We start from the raw sequence: 13874 nt of genomic DNA, 5'->3' as shown, positions 1-13874 counted from the left end.
TATATTGCCTTTTCTTAGCCATGTGTTGGATGCGTCTTGATCGATGTGTGGCTGTGTTAGATGATACAGGTGCTTGCCATGTAGTGTTTTCTTTTTCCAATTTACTTTCTTCGTATCTGTTGATGATGTGTGATCTAAAGGGTTGTAGAAGTGGTTATGAAATTGCAGTGGTGTAGCTGATGTATTTATATGAGTGATTGCTTTGTGTATTTTGCTAGTTTCTGCTCGTTCTATAAAGAATTTTCTTAAATTGTCTACCTGTCCATAATGTAGGATTTTTATGTCGATAAATCCCCTTCCTCCTTCCTTTCTGCTTAATGTGAATCTTTCAGTTGCTGAATGTATGTGATGTATTCTATATTTGTGGCATTGTGATCGTGTAAGTGTATTGAGTGCTTCTAGGTCTGTGTTACTTCATTTCACTACTCCAAATGAGTAGGTCAATATTGGTATAGCATAAGTATTTATAGCTTTTGTCTTGTTTCTTGCTGTCAATTCTGTTTTCAGTATTTTTGTTAGTCTTTGTCTATATTTTTCTTTTAGTTCTTCTTTAATATTTGTATATCTATTCCTATTTTTTGTCTGTATCCTAGATATTTATAGGCATCTGTTTTTTCCATCGTTTCTATGCAGTCGCTGTGGTTATCCAATATGTAATCTTCTTGTTTAGTGTGTTTTCCCTTGACTATGTTATTTTTCTTACATTTGTCTGTTCCAAAAGCCATTTTTATATCATTGCTGAATACTTCTGTTATCTTTAGTAATTGGTTGAGTTGTTGATTTGTTGCTGCCAGTAGCTTTAGATCATCCATGTATAGCAGATGTGTGATTTTGTGTGGGTATGTTCCAGTAATATTGTATCCATAATTTGTATTATTTAGCATGTTGGATGGTGGGTTCAGAGCAAGGCAGAACCAGAAAGGACTTAATGAGTCTCCTTGATATATTCCACGCTTAATCTGTATTGGCTGCGATGTGATATTATTTTTGTTTGGATATTAAGTGTGGTTTTCCAATTTTTCATTACTATGTTTAGGAACTGTATCAATTTAGGATCTACTTTGTATATTTCGAATATTTGTAGTAACCATGAGTGCGGTACACTATCAAAAGCTTTTTGGTAATCAATGTATGCATAGTGCAGCGACCTTTGTTAAGTTTTAGGTTGATATGTCACCTCTGCATCTATTATCAGTTGCTCTTTACATCCTCGTGCTCCTTTGCAACAGCCTTTTTGTTCTTCATTTATAATTTTGTTGTGTGTTGTATGTGTCATTAATTTCTGTGTAATGACTGAAGTTAATATTTTGTATATTGTTGGTAGGCATGTTATGGGGCGATATTTAGCTGGGTTTGCTGTGTCTGCTTGATCTTTAGGTTTCAGATAAGTTATTCCATGTGCAAGTGTATCAGGGAATGTGTATGGGTCTCCAATGTAACTGTTAAATAATTTAGTTAGATGTGAATGTGTTGACGTGAATTTCTTTAGCCAGAAATTTGCTATTTTATCTTTTCCAGGGGCTTTCCAATTGCGCAGAGAATTAATTGCTTGGGTGACTTCATGTTGCAAAATTATCACTTCAGGCATTTGTGGTATCATCTTGTACGTATCTGTTTCTGCTTGCATCCACCGTGCATGCCTGTTATGCTGTACCGGGTTTGACCATATGTTGCTCCAGAAGTGTTCCATGTCTTCTATGTTTGGTGTATTGTCTATTTTAATGTGTGTGTTATCTATTGTCTGGTAAAATTTCTTTTGGTTTGTGTTGAATGTTTGGTTTTGTTTCCTTCTATTTTCACTTTTTTTGTATCTTCTAAGTCATTTGGCCAATGCTTGTAATTTCTGCTTCTTTTCATCTAATTGCTCTATCACTTCTTGTGAGATTTTACCTAACCTTTTTCGGTTTTTTTTCTGACATTTCATTTCTTATAAATTGTGTTAGCTGTCCGATGTCTTTTCTCAGTCTTTCTATTCTGATCTGTAGCCTGTGTTGCCATGCTGGTTTTGTGGGTTTCTTCTGTGTGTTGGTTGGTTCTGATTTCTGCCTAGTGTGTATATTTAGTGTAGTGAGTGCTCCTATATAAACCAGTAGTTGCAACTCTTCCATAGTTGTGATTTCATTTATTTTGTTGTGTATGATTGTGTTGTTAGTGTTTATTGTTGTTTCGACTTGTGGGTTATTTGGCGGTCTATGCAAGAATGGTCTAATGTCTGTATTTGTGTCTTTGTGTTCTATATATGTCAGCTGAAACTTTTCTTCTATATCTAACATGTGTGTCACTTCGTGTTCTATTTGTGCTTGTTCTGGTGGCTGTCTTATGATTTCGTTTTCCTCTGACTGTTTAATTGATGCGTGTTGTTCTTTTTTTTTTTTTTTTTTTTTTTTTTTGCTTCTTCTAAATTGCACATTATTTTGTTCCAGTATTTGTTGTACTTGTTGTTTGATGTTTTCTAATTCTGACTGGGGTATCCTGTTATTTTTGATTATTACACGGATCTGATCAGCTAGTCGTTGTTCTGTTAAAAATTTTAATTCTGGGTATCTGGTAATAAATGTTGTGTATACTTGTGATCTGTATCCAGTTGTGTTGGTTCCTAGGTTTGTTGCTTGGTAATAACCGAACATGAGGTGTCGATTAACTTCATCTGACCATCTCATCCTCTGTCTTTGTTTTCCTTCTAGGGTGGTTGCAGGAAGCATATCCTGCAAAACACCTCTAATTGGATTTGAATCATTTTCCAGTTGGCTGGCAGTGTCGTTACCATTGTGGGCGGGCATGGGGTTCAAGCGTCGTCCCCGACCATGACGGCGCTTGTCCGAGGCTTCTTTAGTTCTGTCCTGAACCAACTAATCACACTAAAAGGGGGGTTAGCCCTATTAGTGGTTTGTTCTTTTCGTCGCCTTTTACGACTGGCAGAACATACTGGAAGCCTATTCTTTTCCCGGGCCTCCACGGGAATTAGTTCTATTATTATTATTATTATTATTAAAACGATTATCATTATTATATCATTAGCAAATGCCGGTCATTTTCCTGCAAGCGTACTAAGAAACACAGCCTCTTCCACACATCAGTACAAAACGCAATCTGCGAAGTACAAGAGAGAAAGAAAAGAAATGGTAGATGTGTCCTGCGAAGATCCTGCAAACCCAGGAAGAGGATTGACACAGATAATTTACTCTTGCTGAGTATCTCGTTTATTTACTGGAGATTTCTACTGAGGTCTATTGTTTCCAAGTAATAATTACAGTTGCGGACGAGGAGCCTCTTATAAAACATGCTGAACAAAAAATTAATCGGTTTGCCTGCCCAGGCAAGAAGCGTCCTCTTATCAGAAGCCGGATATGTCTAGTCAATGAGACCCAACTTCACAGTAAAGGAGGCAGGTTACCCTCCCTGACCAGTACATGATCGTCGATGTACGGCTCCCACGCTCATTCTGATGTCCATTTACTGCATTGCTGCGGTTGATGTAAGTATACAACGTCTTCCAAAAGGACTGTTCCCCCTGTTACAAAAGTTGCCGCTTCCGGAAGCTGTTGGGAGTAATCTCAAAAATAGAGGGTTCAGGATGGGCACAAAGGGGCTGTGCAGTGAGAGATTGCCCACGACTGTGATAAAATGCGGGACATATGTCGTCAGAGAAGGACACAACGGCATCGAATTTAAGTGTGGTTCTACATAACGAGATAAGCTAAACTTTTACCTAACACTTCACAAATTAAATTTAATAAATCGTCGATTTTTTACAACGTAAAATCGAATCAACCGAGCTGACGAAACTTACGAGATACCTCCTAATATTGTACCTGACCTCCTTTTACTGGCGCAGTGCGGCAACCCAACGTGGCATGCGCTCAACAAGTCGTTGGAAGTCCCCTGCAGATACACTGAGGGTCATAAATTAAGGATAATTGCAGAATGTGGTGCCACGCAAGGCGGCACTACACAATACTGGCGCTAATAGCATAGGCATATAGGGAACACACACGACACAGATCTGTAAGTCCACGGTATTGGTGATAAGTTGAGAAAACCGTCCCGAAACACATGTGCTACAAAACGCCACTGTTTCCTGCGTTTGTACCTCGACATCAATATGGAATAGGATCATCATGCACACGTACACAGGCTGTGCAACGGGTTGGCGTACTCTGGATCAAGTGGTCGAGCAGCTGCTGGGATGTAGCCTCCCATGCTTGCACAAGTGCCTGAGGGAGCTCCTGAAGTGTCGTAGGGGTTTGAAGACGTGCAGCTATACGTCGACCGGGAGCATCCCAGACGTGCTCGATGGGGTTTCGGTCTGGAGAACAGGCGGGCAACTACATTCGCCTGATATCTTCTGTTTCAAGGTACTCCTCCACGATGGCAGCTCGGTGGGGCCGTGCGTTATCATTCACCAGGAGGAAGGTAGGACCCACTGCACCCACGAAAGGGCGGACATACTGGTGCAAAATGACGTCCCGTTACACCTGCAGGGGTGTACGTGCACCAATCATAATCCCACACCCACACCATCAAACCACGACCTCCATACAGGTCCCTTTCAAGGACATTAAGGGGTTGGTATCTGGTTCCTGGTTCACGCCAGATGAAAACCCGGCGAGAATCATTGTTCAGACTTTACCTGGACTCGTCCGTGATCATAATCTGGGATCACTGTTCTAATGACCATGTACTGTGTTCTTGACACCAGGCTTTACGGGCTCTCCAGTGGAATGCACCTTGCAGGTCTCTGGGCGAATAAACCATGTCTATTCAGTCGTCTGTAGACTGTGTCTCTGGAGACAACTGTTCCAGTGGATGCGGTAAGGCCCCGAGCAAGGCTACCTGCAGAACTCCCTCAACCTCTGCGGGCACTGATGGTGCGATATCAGTCTTCTTGTGTTGTTGTACACTGTGGACCACCCGTACTGTAGCACCTGGACATGTTTCCTGTCTGTTGGAATCGTTGCCATAATCTTGAGATCACACTTTGAGGCACACGGAGGGCCCGTGCTACGACTTGCCGTGTTTGACCAGCCTCCAGTCGCCCCAGTACTCTACCCCTCATAACGTCATCAATATGTGTTTTTGAGCCATTTCCAACACACAGTCACCATTAGCACGTCTGAAAACGTCTGTGCACTTACTCGCTGCACCGTACTCTGACATGCAAATGGCTCTGAGCTCTATGGGACTTAACTTCTGAGGTCATCAGTCCCCTAGAACTTAGTACTACTTAAACCTAACTAATCTAATTACATCACACACATCCATGCCCGAGGCAGGATTCGAACCTGCGACCGTAGCGGTCGCGCGGTTCCAGACTGTAGCGCCTAGAACCACTCGGCCACTACAGGCGGCGCACCAACACACTTCGGCGAATGTGGGCTGCTGCCAGCGCCACCGTGCGGCGACCGCAGGTCAAATGCACCGCATGGTCATACCGCGAGGTGACTTAAACCCTCAAATCGCCCACCAGAGCGTTGTTTCACTATGTATCAGCATTATTCCTAATTTATGAGCATGGGTGTATATTGACCCACGCTGCCTCTACAGCCGTCCATAATTACGAAAGTGCTGCCGGTGCAGGATTTTGATCACCAGCTGACCTCTCGATTATATTCCATAAATGAGCGATGGAATTCATGTCGGGCGGTCTGGGAGGCCAAATCATTCGCATGAACTGTCCAGCGTGTTCTTAAAACCAATCACGAATGTTTGTGACCCGGTGACATGGCGCACTGCCATCCATAAAAATTGCATTATTGTTTGGGAATATGAAGTCCATCAAGGGCTGCAAATAGTCTCCTAGTAGTCGAACGTAACCATTTCCAATCACTGATCGATTCAGTAGGACTAGAGGGCCCCACCCCATCCCGTGCAAACACAGCTCGTAAGACTGTAGAGGCACCCTCTGCTTGCACGATGCCTTGTTGACACCTTGGGTCCATAGCTTCGTGGAGTCTGCGTCACACTCGAACCCTGCCATCAGCTCTCCTCATTTGAAATCAGGGCTCTCCTGACAAGGTCAAGTTCTTATTTCACCCCTAACTGTCGTACTAGGGATGTTTAGGACTGTGGAAATATCTAGTACAAACTTATGGAACAAGTGACGCCCAATGACCTCGTTCGAAGTCAGTGAGAGCTGCGGGGCGCCCCATTCTGCTTTCTCACTATGTCCCAAGGCTACTGAGGTCGCTGATAAGGAGTACCTGGCAGTAGGTGGCAGCACAATGCACCTAATACGTTTTTGGGGTGTCCCTTGACATACCGCCATAGAAAGAAGTCGATTGGTGTATTGCCATGTGACCTAGGAGGCCAGGAAACTGGACCACGCCTGCCAGTCCATCGATCTGGAAACACCTTCTCTAGAACATCTCGTGCAATCTGCGCCCACCGTGGCGGTGCACCGTGTTGCTGGAAAACGACTGTGCCTTGGTTACCAAACACAAACAGCATCAGCATATCATAGTAACTGTTGGAATTAACTTTCTTTTTAGAGAAATGGTGCACGATGTGATCGACCATTATATGTACATGACTTTCATGTTCTCACGAACCTCTTCTATCAAAGTATGCAGATTACTTGTGCTCCATATTCGAACATTATGTTTATTGCTTCCAAGGTTCTCGGGTGTACTGTCGGATCAATCGTCAAAGCTCCGCGATGTTTCGGAGTATAAATGTTCCGCCATCATCAGATGGTGCTGATGATCAGTATCATCTGATGGTGGCTTGACAGTTACTCGCTAAAGTATCGTTGACCTAAGACGATTGGATCCGATAGCAAACCCGAGACCTTGGAAGCAGCATAAACGCTGGGAAAGCCTCAGATCATATATCATGTACCCTACCACGCATGCAGAACTTTGCTTCGTGAGGAAATGCTAGGTTTTCTACAAAATTTCCGTCCTTCACCAACGGTGAACAACTTTCACAGCAAGCGGCATACGTTGTGGCTTCTCGCCTGGTTTCAATGCGTGAAACGGTTGCAATCGGTATGGGTACGTCTGTAAACGAGTCCAAAGGGCACCGTATGGATTTGTAGTTCCTGTGACGTTCCCCGAACAGACTCCTGCGGTGAACGTTGAAAAGCCAATCGTGTCCGTTGTGCAACGGCTTCACTTGTTCCAGGTCGTCCAGTACGGTGCTTCACATCAACACTTCCTGTCTGCAGAAAAATTTCTGCATCACTAGCGTATCGAGCTCCGCAAGGGTGGATGCTTGCTATACGATGCTTGGATCTTTCTTTGAATCTGCGTGTCTGATTAGATCTGAATAAACCATTCCACACACTGAGCCTTTTCTGGAATCCTTGTCACTATGTTTCACTAATGACAACCTGGAACACCCATAAACAAAGCTTTGTGACTTTCTCGGTCACATAAGTCAAACATGTTGGTAAAATTTTAAGTATTTTGGATGCTATAACAGTGAAATCGTAGCGTACCTTTTGAGACAGCATGTACTCGTATAACTCTAGAGCTCAGGTTCTTCAAAATATAACCAACTAGTATAGTGATGACCCTGCAGAAAGTCTAAAATTGTTTCGCTTTTAGCGTAATATATCTTACAAGCACACTACATCGTTCCAGAGATTTAATGTTAGAATTGTTTTTGTTGTGACTTGGCGAGACAGCCAAGCCACTAGGAGGTGAAGCCGAAAGGCACGCGTTTAAGCTCACGCAGGCTGGCGTGAGGTCTGGAACATGACAAGGTAATGAATATAGCCAATAACGTACGTAGCTGCTGGAATACTTAACTTTAATCCATAATTGGTGAACATCGGTCTGACGGTACATGCATCACAAGATAAATAGCAAATGATAATGGCGCCTTGCTAGGTCGTAGCAAATGACGTAGCTGAAGGCTATGCTAACTATCGTCTCGGCTAATGAGAGCGTAATTTGTCAGTGAACTATCGCTAGCAAAGTCAGCTGTACAACTGGGGCGAGTGCTAGGAAGTCTCTCTAGACCTGCCGTGTGGCGGCGCTCGGTCTGCAATCACTGACAGTGGCGACACGCGGGACCGACGTATACTACCGGACCGCGGCCGATTTAAAGGCTACCACCTAGCAAGTGTGGTGTCTGGCGGTGACACCACAGTTTCCATGACCGGTAACACACTTGCTTAGCTACTTACACATAATATTAAAATTAACAACAATAAGTTTGCAACTGGAGGTAAATATAAAATATGCTGTGCTGACTGTAATGCTTTTTACATCGGCCAAACGAGAACAAGTTTTATTAACAGGTTCAAGGAACACACAGAAATAGAAAAAACAAAAAACTCAGGAGATAAATGAACGTTTGCTTCCCATCTAATTACGGAAGGACACAGTTTTGGTAATATTTACACTAATATGATGATTTTTCACAAGGGTATCGGTAAGGATATCCTGGAAGAGATGGAAATTTATAACTTGTGGACCACAATAAGAACAAAACTCTTAATGTACTGAAAAACTTAAGAAACATTATTTTTCTTGACTCTCATCAGAACGTGTTGAATATGTTGCAGTGTAAGGAATCTACTAGCACCATCACTCTTCGTTGTACACCACGCGTGCCTCACGCACTGTAAACAAGAGACTACGCTCAGTACTTCAGACGTCGAATCGTGTAAACATCATTTTTTCGTACAGAGCTGCATTTGGTGATTCCATATTTTTGCGATTACTGATTTTTCCAAGCGCGAAGCTTCTTTCGTCAAAACTCTCAGAGCGTGAACTGTTGTCTTTACTTTTTTCGTATTATTTCTTTCTGCGATGCTTTCTCTCATGTCTCTAAGTGTATCTTTTAAATGTCGTGTATTTCTATATCTTATTTTCCTTTTAAAGCATTTTACTTATATTTTGATAACTATTTGCTATCCGCTGTCCACCTTCCCTTTTCTCTACAAGCCTTTCCTGTAACCCGACCTTCCCACTTTTAAGCACCGTCTGTTCACATTTCTCGCCAGCCTGTGTGCCAAGACGACGCTAGGCTCGTAAGTTCATTCTGTACAGATTACTTTCTTAAATTTAGGACCAGTTACTAAGGAACATAATTTATTTTACCAGTACTTTTTGATGATTTTTTGTTTCTACTATCTTTTTAGTATGATTTACCTCATTTGCACCTATTTTAGATGTTATTCAGACAATCGCTTGAACACCACCTTGGTGGCTGAAACTTGCCCTGGCAGTACAAAACAAAACTAGAAATGGTACTGTTACTTCTTTTCAAATCAATTAAAAACATTTGTGGCAGTTGTGTTTCTGTATTCAGTTAGAAATCGTTAACGCTTCTGGCGGCGTTTAACTACATCTTCACGCTAACTAAAATCTTACACACAAAATAAGATAATTAAGTCTGAAGTAGCTATAAGTGATGGTGCAAATATTTGACCTTTCTTTTTCGCAACAGCGTACTTAACTTACATATGGGATTGCCACTGCATCAAGCGAAGACTGAGTGGTGGAAATGGGAGGCGAACCCCAATGTATCCTACTGCCTAGCAGTATGACGTGGCCATTTACTAGTACAAAGGATAAAAGGATACAAAATTAGCAAAACTGAGCACTAGCAGAGATGTTTATTGGTAAAGATCACATCTTGCTTCATGAAAGTTTGAATTTATTCACCGTATTGTGTATAACGACGTTCACATGTATCCTCGAGAAAAAAAAACAAAGGAAGAACTTTCAAAATACAAGATTACCTACAAAAGAAAACGAGATCTTCAAGTTTTACGAAAATCCTTAGCGTTGTGGTTATTTGTAATGCTACTGAAAAACTTAACATGAGTCACAGGACGAACGCACGTACCACACCAGGGGCCTTCTGGTTCCTCAAGAGTATAAAACTAACAGAAATCATTCAAAATACATTTCCCTACAAAATTAAAAAAAATTGAGCATACGACAATTTTGCATAATGGTTAATTTGGACATGAATGAATAAGGATCGTACGGTGATTCTTTCTGACAGAGTCCTGTGCCAGTGCTCAAGCATTTCCAATAAAGGAAAGTCCCGTGGATTAAAACAACAATTGACTGAAGACGCTTAAGAAGAATGTAATCGATAATACATGCTCATATTTACCAACAAATGAAATAAATTGGAGTTAGTCTTTGGTATGAATAATCCCCAAGCACGCCATTCACATTTCAAAGGCATGTAAGAGATGAGGGCCACTTTAAAACACGAATAAACTGCTACCAGTTTTTGGCCACAAAAATACACGATCCAGAATAACAGTTCGGCATGCCATAGCGAACGGCTCTTGATTCGAATCAACGTTATAGGTTGTGGGGGGGCTGTACTGCAAGTGACCTCAGCACCTAGGCATCCTGTGGCAAGAACACGCATTCAGCATGAACAAGTATTCAGTGAGCTAACAATGCAGAATATGGTTTCCAGCGCCTCTGAATCGAGATAGTTCACTATAGTGCCGATATGGCTTCTGGAGACGCTGACATTACGGGAAATCTGGGGCAAATGATCTCATGATTGCCCAACGATTATGCCCAGCACCTCAGAACTATTATGGCAGACGCAGGACAGGTGCCATTTCAGAAACACTGTACGACCTCGATTGTATATATGCTGACAAAATTCAGAAACTCTCAGTTATCCAGTCAGTTCCAGCCACTAATGAGAACACGTCTACGCCCATCATCTGCGATGAACTACTAAGCTGTCACCGTAAGACTCTACCGTCAACAACTCAAAGCCGCTGCGTGTGCTGAGCCCGAATTCTACCGACACCATCACACCGACAGGGCACCTTCTAGGTGACTACCTTCAGCTGACGAGCGTCGTCCCTTTCAGCCATGGTCCCTGGTCACCTAGTTCCCCAGACATCACTGCGCTAGTGAGAAAACACAGAGGCTGAACATGCCCTGTGCGAGCGTACGTTGTCGCCCTCCGCGATCGCACAGCGCGACTTCGCGCAATCAATGATGGAGGTCACTGTTTGATCCCGCCTTGCCTGATACACGTCGCGCTGAGCAGATGGGGCGGGTCAGCTGCTTCAGGCCATGCACTGTCATTCACTGTGCGCCACGTGACAACACCGCGTCGGCGCTGTCATGTTGATACCATGTCTGCTGCCGACACGCCTCGTGGAACATTCAGCGCGCCGTCCTTCTAGGGGGTTACTGCTGACATCGGCACCCTTCACCTGCAATGGCTGCCTACGTCACCGAAGTTATTGATCGTCTTTCCAGCTCCGTCTCACTGCTGTAATTGTGTGGAAAACAATGATTAATTAAACTAGTATTGTTTCCATGACGGTGCGCTGCTCGAAGCCTGCCACCCTGCCACTGCAACCATGCCCTGGTAGCTGAACTGACATACATACTGACCTGTCACAATCAGCTTCACCTGACATCGAGTATGTCGCGCAGCCTGGCCTATATAACAAGAAAAAAATTCGTAAAAACGAGAAAGCTACACGTGCATCTCTCTGACCATGGTGCAGAGCTCGAGGATAGCCTTGTCTCAGGGTAGAGAGCTCCGTCCCATTTGGATAATTACTCTTAGTGCGTCTTTTTTTATTAGAGTGTATATAGTCGTTTTTTAAGTTTATTAAAGAGAAGACGAGAGTTTCAGTCGCACCACGACAGAACTAGTAAAATTAAACAAAACCGTCACCTGTACAGCGCGAACAGACATTGCGGTCTACTAAAACCAGTCCTAATAATCCTCACTATGACGAAGTTGTAAGCTCGTCTTCCTGTTTTTGGTAGAGTTTTCTCTTGACTATTCGTAATATTTTACCTCATTAATGAACACTTGTGATCGTAAAATTTTCAAATTCTCTCATTGGACACTGAGACAAGTACTCTCCAGATATATTTAATATTTAAAGACAAACGCCACAATTTTTTCCATTCTTTTTCCAATTTTAGCATTGTCTCTTTTTGATCCATATTGTCAATTGGCCTTAGATATCTCTAGCCTAGTCCAATTCGCTTTAATATATCCAGTACTCGGTCCAGCTGATACTCGTACCGCCATTATGTTAGGCGGTAATATACCAACACATCTCTCTGAAACCTATTTCAGCATCATTTTTAGAAGTGTAAACGTATCTGTTTTCCTTCGTCTATTTCTGACTTAAATTTATCTTCTCACATAATCTACTTAACCTTGGTGTAAAGTCATACATACAACATTTGCCCTGAATGAAAATATGATTGACTACATTATAATCACAGTATCTCCTTGAACTTGTTTTCTTTGGCTGTGGAATCTTCGTTACATCAAAAAAATTGTTGGCTTGTTTGTCGCTTTGATAGATATAGTCGGTAAGTTCAGTCAGTGTCTGATACAGTATTCTTCAATTCTCTTAGCAGACTGCTTGGTATGACGTCATTATTTCAAACTAGTTCCTTTCACATTTTCTTAATTGTTTTTATGCCGTTGCATTGTAACATTTTATGCGCTCTTTTCTCCTTGTCTATTCCCTGTTCCGGTCCTAATGATTTTTTGTGATACCGGTATTAAGTTTTATTGGCTCAGAAATCCTGATAAAAGTTTTTGCACACTAGAATCTACAGCGGTGTTACTGGATATTAGATCTACATACAGCTGATTCCCCCTCCCCCCCCCCCCATGAACCATGGACCTTGCCATTGGTGGGGAGGCTTGCGTGTCCCAGTGATACAAATAGCCGTACCGTAGGTGCAACCACAACGGAAGGGTATCCGTTAAGAGGCCAGACAAACGTGTGGTTCCTGAAAAGGGGCAGCAGCCTTTTCAGTAGTCGCAGGGCAACAGTCTGGATGATTGACTGATCTGGCCTTGTTAACACTAACCAAAACGGCCTTGGTGTTGTGGTACTGCGAACGGCTGAAAGCAAGGGGAAACTACAGCCGTAATTTTTCCTGAGGGCATGCACCTTTACTGTATGATTAAATGATGATGGCGTCCTCTTGGGTAAAATATTCCGGGGGTAAAATAGTCCCCCATTCGGATCTCCGGGCGGGGACTACACAAGAGGACGTCGTTATCAGGAGAAAGAAAACTGCCGTTCTACGGATCGGAGGGTGGAATGTCAGATCCCTTAATCGGACAGGTAGGTTAGACAATTCAAAAAGGGAAATGGATAGGATAAAGTTCGATATAGTGGGAATTAGTGAAGTTCGGTGGCAGGAGGAACAAGACTTTTGGTCAGGTGAATACATGGTTATGAATACAAAATCAAAGAGGGGTACTGCTGGAGTAGCTTTAATAATGAATAGGAAAATAGGAGTGCGGGTAAGTTACTACAAACAGCATAGTGAACTCATTATTGTGGCCAAGATAGACACGAAGCCCACACCTACTACAGTAGTACAAGTTTATATGCCAACTAGCTCTGCAGATGATGAAGGAATTGAAGAAATGTATGATGAGATAAAAGAAATTATTCAGGTAGTGAAGGGAGACGAAAATTTAATAGTCATGGGTGACTGGAATTCGAAAGTAGGAAAAGGAAGAGAAGGAAACGTAGTAGGTGAATATGGATTGGGGATAAGAAATGAAAGAGGAAGCCACCTGGTAGAATTTTGCACAGAGCATAACTTAATCATAGCTAACACTTGGTTCAAGAATCATGAAAGCAGGTTGTATACATGGAAGAACCCTGGAGATACTAGAAGGTTTCAGATATATTATATAATGGTAAGACAGAGATTTAGGAACCAGGTTTTAAATTGTAAGACATTTCTAGGGACAGATGTGGACTCTGACCACAATCTATTGGTTATGAACTGTAGATTAAAACTGAAGGAACTGCAAAAAGGTGGGAATTTAAGGAGATAGCCCCTGGATAAACTGAAAGAACCAGAGGTTGTACAGAGTTTCAGTGAGAGCATAAGGGAACAATTGACAGGAATGGGGGAAAGAAATAC

The sequence above is a fragment of the Schistocerca serialis genome, chromosome 7 (genome assembly GCF_023864345.2).
Source record: "Schistocerca serialis cubense isolate TAMUIC-IGC-003099 chromosome 7, iqSchSeri2.2, whole genome shotgun sequence".
Classification (NCBI taxonomy): domain Eukaryota; kingdom Metazoa; phylum Arthropoda; class Insecta; order Orthoptera; family Acrididae; genus Schistocerca; species Schistocerca serialis.
The sequence above is the reverse complement of the archived record's forward strand: the minus strand, read 5'-3'. Positions refer to the sequence as shown.